The sequence below is a fragment of the Mesocricetus auratus genome, unplaced genomic scaffold (assembly GCF_017639785.1).
Source record: "Mesocricetus auratus isolate SY011 unplaced genomic scaffold, BCM_Maur_2.0 Super-Scaffold_100676, whole genome shotgun sequence".
Classification (NCBI taxonomy): Eukaryota; Metazoa; Chordata; class Mammalia; order Rodentia; family Cricetidae; genus Mesocricetus; species Mesocricetus auratus.
Genome location: NW_024429266.1, coordinates 173,560,235 through 173,566,234, shown reverse-complemented (window position 1 = coordinate 173,566,234; position 6,000 = coordinate 173,560,235).

Below are 6,000 nucleotides of genomic sequence, written 5' to 3'. Positions count from 1 at the left end.
TGTATGTGATGATTTAAATAATAATGGCCCCCATAGGCTCGTATGTTTGAATCCCTGGTCCCCAGTTAGTGGAACTGTTTGGGAAGGATTAGGAGGTGTGGCTTTGTTAGAGGAGGTATGTCAGTGGAGGTATACTTTGAGGTTTCAAAAGCCCATGTCAGGCCCAGTCTCTCTCTCTCTCTCTCCCCCCCTCTCTCTGTGTGTGTATATATGTTTGTGTCTGTCTGTCTGTCTGTCTGTCTGTCTGTCTGTCAGTCTCTGTCTCTGTCTCTGTCTCTGTCCCTCTCTCTCCTGCAGCCTGAAGATCAGGATGTAAAGCTCTCAATTACCATGCCTGTTTGCTTCCTGCCATGATGATCATTGAACCCTCTAAACAGTAAGCAAGCCCCCAATTAAATGTTCTTCACAGCAATAGAACAGTAACTAAGACAATGTATTAGTCAGGGTTTTCCAGAGGAGAAGCCCTGATAATGAATCTGTATTAATGGGGGATTGATCAGATTGGCTTACCGTTTGGGTAGTTCATCAATGACTACCCTCACAAGAGAGGCTGGCATTAAGGTAGTTGTTCAGCTCATGAGGTTGGATACTCTAACAGTCCCAATCTAGTCTTGATGCTGGAGGATTACTGGATAGCCCCTGAACTTCAGTTCACATTGGAAAACTGAAGAAGCGGGGTTCTAATGTCACTGAAGAATGAAAGTGATGGTAGGAATGGCGGCAGCAGGGGAGATGAAGTCCATAGCAATGAAAAAGCAAGTAGGCAAAAAGCAAATTTTGTTCTTCCTTTGACCTCATTGTATAAAGTTAGCACCAGAAGATACTGTCCACATTAGTACAGGTCAACTCACTTCAAGTAACCTGGTCAAGCAAAGGCCTTTCAGGTTCCAGAGACTTGACTCTTAGTCAATAACCAAGACTAACAACCGCGATGGATGATCAAGCAGTCCCTCACCTCCTTTTATTCTTCCTCTCTTCTTTTTGTTTGTTTGCTATAAAACAAATTATCATTCTGGCTCAGGCTGGCTTCAAATGTAGCTATTCTCCTATCTCAGTCTCGCAAGTGCTGGGATCATTGGTGTGCATCACCATGCAAGGCAAGAATTTTTCAAGAATAATTTATAACATAGTCTTTGCAAGTCACTTTCTGGGTTTTTTATTTGCCTGTGTATATTTATTTATTTTTGAGACAGGGTCACACCATGTTCCAGAACTAAGTGTAGACCAAGCTTACCTTAATCTTACAGAATGTTGGACAGTGGTGGCACACACCTTTAATCCCAGCACTCGGGAGGCAGAGGCAGATGGGTCTCATGAGCTTGAGGCCAGCCTGGTATACAAACCAAGTTCCAGGACAGCCAGAACTGTTACACAGAGTAACCGTGTCTTGAAAAACCAAACAAAGAAACAAAACCTCACAGAACATCTATCTACCTGCCTATGCCTCATGAGTACTGGATTAAAGGCATGCACCACATTCAGCTAGATTGTATATCTTTTTTTTTTTTTTTTTGGTTTTTCGAGACAGGGTTTCTCTGTGGCTTTGGAGGCTGTCCTGGAACTCACTTTGTAGACCAGGCTGGCCTCGAACTCACAGAGATCCGCCTGCCTCTGCCTCCTGATAGATTGTATATCTTAAGCAGAAATCAACTTTCTTGCAGTTGATTTTTTTCCTCTCTGAGGTCTCTTTGCTTAGCCTGCCCATTACTGCTTCCTTATTGGGTTCTCATATGATTGTCTCATGATCTAAGTCAGTGGTCTCAACCTGTGAGTTGTGACCCCTGTGGGGGAGTCAAAATTCCCAGAGGTTTCCCAAGGTCACCAAGTACAATTACTTACATTATGATTCCTAACAGTAGCAAGATTGCAGTTATGAAGTAGCAATGAGAATAATTTTATGGTTGAGGGTCACTGAAACATTAGGGACTGTATTGAAGAGTCACAGCATTGAGAAGGTTGAGAACCATTGGTCTAAGTACTGAGTGTCCTGACTTCTTGTAAGGACTCCAATCATAAGGTGTCCACCACTGCAGTTTGCTTTACCTTCTCTTCAAGCCCTCTGTCTCCACATGTAGTTGTATTGCTCAGGGTTGGGACTCTAACATAGGGACTGTAGTTTTTTGTTTGTTTTGTATTTTCACTCTTTGGGAGGGGCACCACTCAGCTCCAAAATAAACACACGGAGACTTACTCTTTCTTATGGATGCCCAGCCCTAGCTTGGCTTGTTTCTAGCCAGTTTTTTTTTTTTTTTGGTTTTTCGAGACAGGGTTTCTCTGTGGCTTTGGAGGCTGTCCTGGAACTAGCTCTTGTAGACCAGGCTGGTCTCGAACTCACAGAGATCCGCCTGCCTCTGCCTCCCGAGTGCTGGGATTAAAGGCGTGCGCCACCAATGCCCGGCTAGCCAGTTTTTCTTAACTTAAAATATTCCATCTACCCTTTGCCTCTGGGCTTTTACCTTTCTCTATTCCATATCTCTTTCTTTACATCTTTACTCTGTTGCTAGCCGTGTGCCTGGGTGACTGACCCAAGGCATCCTCTTCTCCAACTTTTCTTGCTCCTCTCTCTCCTATTTATTCTCTCTGCCTGGCAGCCCCACCTATTTCTCTCTCCTGTCTAGCTATTGGACACTCAGCTCTTTGTTAGACCAATCAGGTGCTTTAGACAGGCAAAGTAACATAGCTTTACAGAGTTAAATAAATGCAATATAAAGGAAGGCAACACATCTTTACATAAACAAATGTTAACACATCTTAAACTATATTCCACAACAAAGGACAGTGTAATGGACACAATTCAGCTCATCACACGATGTCAAGGGGTTATTGTAGAGATTAAATGGTACCTTCTGTTCTAGGTACTTCATCAGTACTGTCCTTGCTTTCTGGTCTCTTGACTTGGGTTTTTCTATCTTCATTTCCTTTTCTCGTGTGTGTGTGTGTGTGTGTGTGTGTGTGTGTGTGTGTGTGTGTGTTTGTACACACATGGCCACGAGCAGGCACAAGCATGTGGTGGTGAGAATTTTATGTGGACTGTCTTCAGACGTTGCTGTCCACCATCCCTGCTGAGCTCACTAATTCTGCTTGACATGCTGGCCATTGAACCTACACCCAGTGCATATACCAATAAGACTGCTGTTGTTGCTTGTCTGTTTTTGTTTTTTAAACATGGGTGCTGAACTCAAGTCCACACACCTACTTGGTAAACACTTTACCAACTGAGCCATCTCTCCAATCACCTTTTTATTTTTAACTTTTTTGCATGTCTTATGTAGTCCAGCTTGGGACTTGTTATATAGCTCAGGATAAACTTGACCTCCTGATCCTCTGCCTTCATCTCCCAATGCTGGGATTAAACATATGTACTCCAAACCTCTCCCTTCTCTGCTGGAGGTGGAACCCAGGGTCTCATGAACACCAGGAAAACACACCGTTGAGCTACACCCCCAGCCTTATAAATAGTGAGACTCTTGTCACACTGCTCATGAACTTGTCATCCTCCTACCTCAGCCTCTGGAGCTGGGATTACAAGTTTGCATTACCATGTTTGGCTTTTTGGTTCCCATTCTGATCTTTCATTCCTTGTCTGGCCCTTCCTGGTCCCAATAAGATGTTCTTCCTGTGAACGGATCTCACATTTCCTTTATGCAACTGCTCTAAGTTCTCCTTTAAAATGGGGCCACATCCTGTCTCCACTCCTCACAGCACAGCAAGTGCATCTCCAAGGCTCCTGCTGTATCTCTTCTCTGGAGACGTCATTTATTATTAAAATTTAATGATAATCACTTATATTTATAGCCCCCTTTCCATTTACAAAGCTCTTTTCTATCCATTATCTCTTTTAATCCTCTCAGCATCTGTGAGGAGGAAGTGTGTTTTTCTCTACTTCATAAATGAAGAAAATAAGATTCTCGAGAGTAATATCAGAACTGGAGGAGCTGAGGCAGGAGAATTGCTACAGTTGGAGGCCAGCCAGGGCTGCAGAGTAAAACCCTGACTCAAAACAACACCAACAACAAAAAGCCTGGGGAGGGGAGCACACCTGTAATCCTAGTATCTGTGAGGCTGAGGCAGGAGGATCAGCGTGAGTTCAAGACAAACCTGGGCTACTTGTCTCAATCCTCCTCTCACACCTCCCCTCCCCTGAAAATGTGGTGTTGTCTTCTGAGCCGCACACATTATAGGTGGCAGAGTTTGGCCTCAAATTCTGGTCTTTGAGTTATGATGTGTCAGAGTGGCTCATGTATTCAGACATCCTTCTATTAAAAACAAACAACAAGCAAAAGCCCACTGAAGCTGGTCAATGCATGCCCATAATGCCAGCGCTTGGAAGGTGGAGGCAGGAGGATCACAATTTGAAGTCATCCCTGGTTACACTGTGAATTGGAGGTCAACCGGGGTTACAGAACACCCAGTCTCAACAAATAACCAGATCAATATATAAGCTCCTGCTATCTCTTTTGGAGGAATGTAGATGAATTATTCAGGACTATTTAGATCAGAAACAACAACGAAAACATTAGAGAAACCGGATCAAGCCAGGAGCTGAGTGAGGCAGGCTCTATGGGACCAAAGCACTAGTGTGAGAGGAGTCAGAACAGGGTGAATAGAACTTCCCAGAGCGCCTCTGCTCTACAGAGAAAAACCATGGACCCTGCCCAGCAAGAATTCTCAGTGGCCCTTTTGATGTTCTAGACCACCTTGCTTGGCTCAGTAGGTTAGGAAAAGAAGTGGTGACTGGAGTAAGGAGATTGGGAAACATCCAAGCAGAAGCATCCACAGCAAGACACCTGAAGATGCTATGAGACCGATCTCTCCTGTCCTCCCCTTCCTACACCTTCCCTCTCCCCAGGAAACCTGGGAACTCCACTTGCCTATTTCATGTGTCCTATTGTCTCCAGTGCCCCCGAGCTGTAGTGCCATACTTCAGGGATCTCATCCCTGCTTGTTCGATGATGAGTAAGCTCATGAGTCAGGTTGGCAGGGTCGTTTTCCCTCCATGGGTATGTTAGTTTTCTTCCTCTGCTTCTGTCCCCCTCTGTAGAGTGGGAAGAGGGAAGGGAAGGGGGTTTCTTACCCTGTGCCTCCTGCTCATGATTCCAGGACCACAGGATACTTGGCAGGTAGAAAGGAAGCCTTCTTCAAAGAGAGGGTGGAAAGAGAAATCAAATTCATGACCCTGAGGAAGGTGAATTCACATGGACCTGAGGTCTCAAATTGTAGAATTTCACAGGTCATTCTCCCTTAACAATTTAGGGTTGAAATTGCCTGTTTCTTATAGAGATGTTAAAAAGAAATACTCCCACCCCTGTGTATTACCACCATTTCTTAAAAGTTAGGAGTTTTGGTCTGGGATGAAACTCAGTTGGTGGAATGCTCTCCTAGCATGGATAAAGCCTGGAGTTTGATGCCCAGCACTGCACAAACCAAGTGTATGTTGGTGCATGCCTATAATCTCAGCATTTGGAGACGGAGTAGGGGCAGGAGGATTGCTACAAGCTCACTCTAACATAGTGAGCTCCGGGCCAGCAAGGACTACTTAGCAAGACTATGTCTGAACACACCTCCTCTCCCCAAAATACTTATACAGAAAAAAGTTTATTCTTTCTTTCTCCTTTCTTTCTTCCTTCTCTTCTCTCTCTCTCTCTCTCTCTCTCTCTCTCTCTCTCTCTCTCTCTCTCTCTCTCTCTCTCTCTCTCTTTGTTTTTTGAGACAGGGTTTCTCTTTGTAGCCCTGCCTCTGCCTCCTGAGTACTGGGATTAAAGGCATGTGTCATCACTGCTTGGCAAAAAAAAATTGAGTTTCTTATCTCACTGGAAAAAGACATTTTGAAAATATCATGAGTTTTTGCATATAGATATGAGTTTCAACAAAGGGACTCCTGAGTGTGGTTCAGTGTTGGAGACCCACTAACATAGATCATTTGCACAAACATACTCTCTGTCTCTGTCTCTCTGTGTGTCTGTCTCTGTCTCTGTCTCTCTGTCATCATTTGCACACACA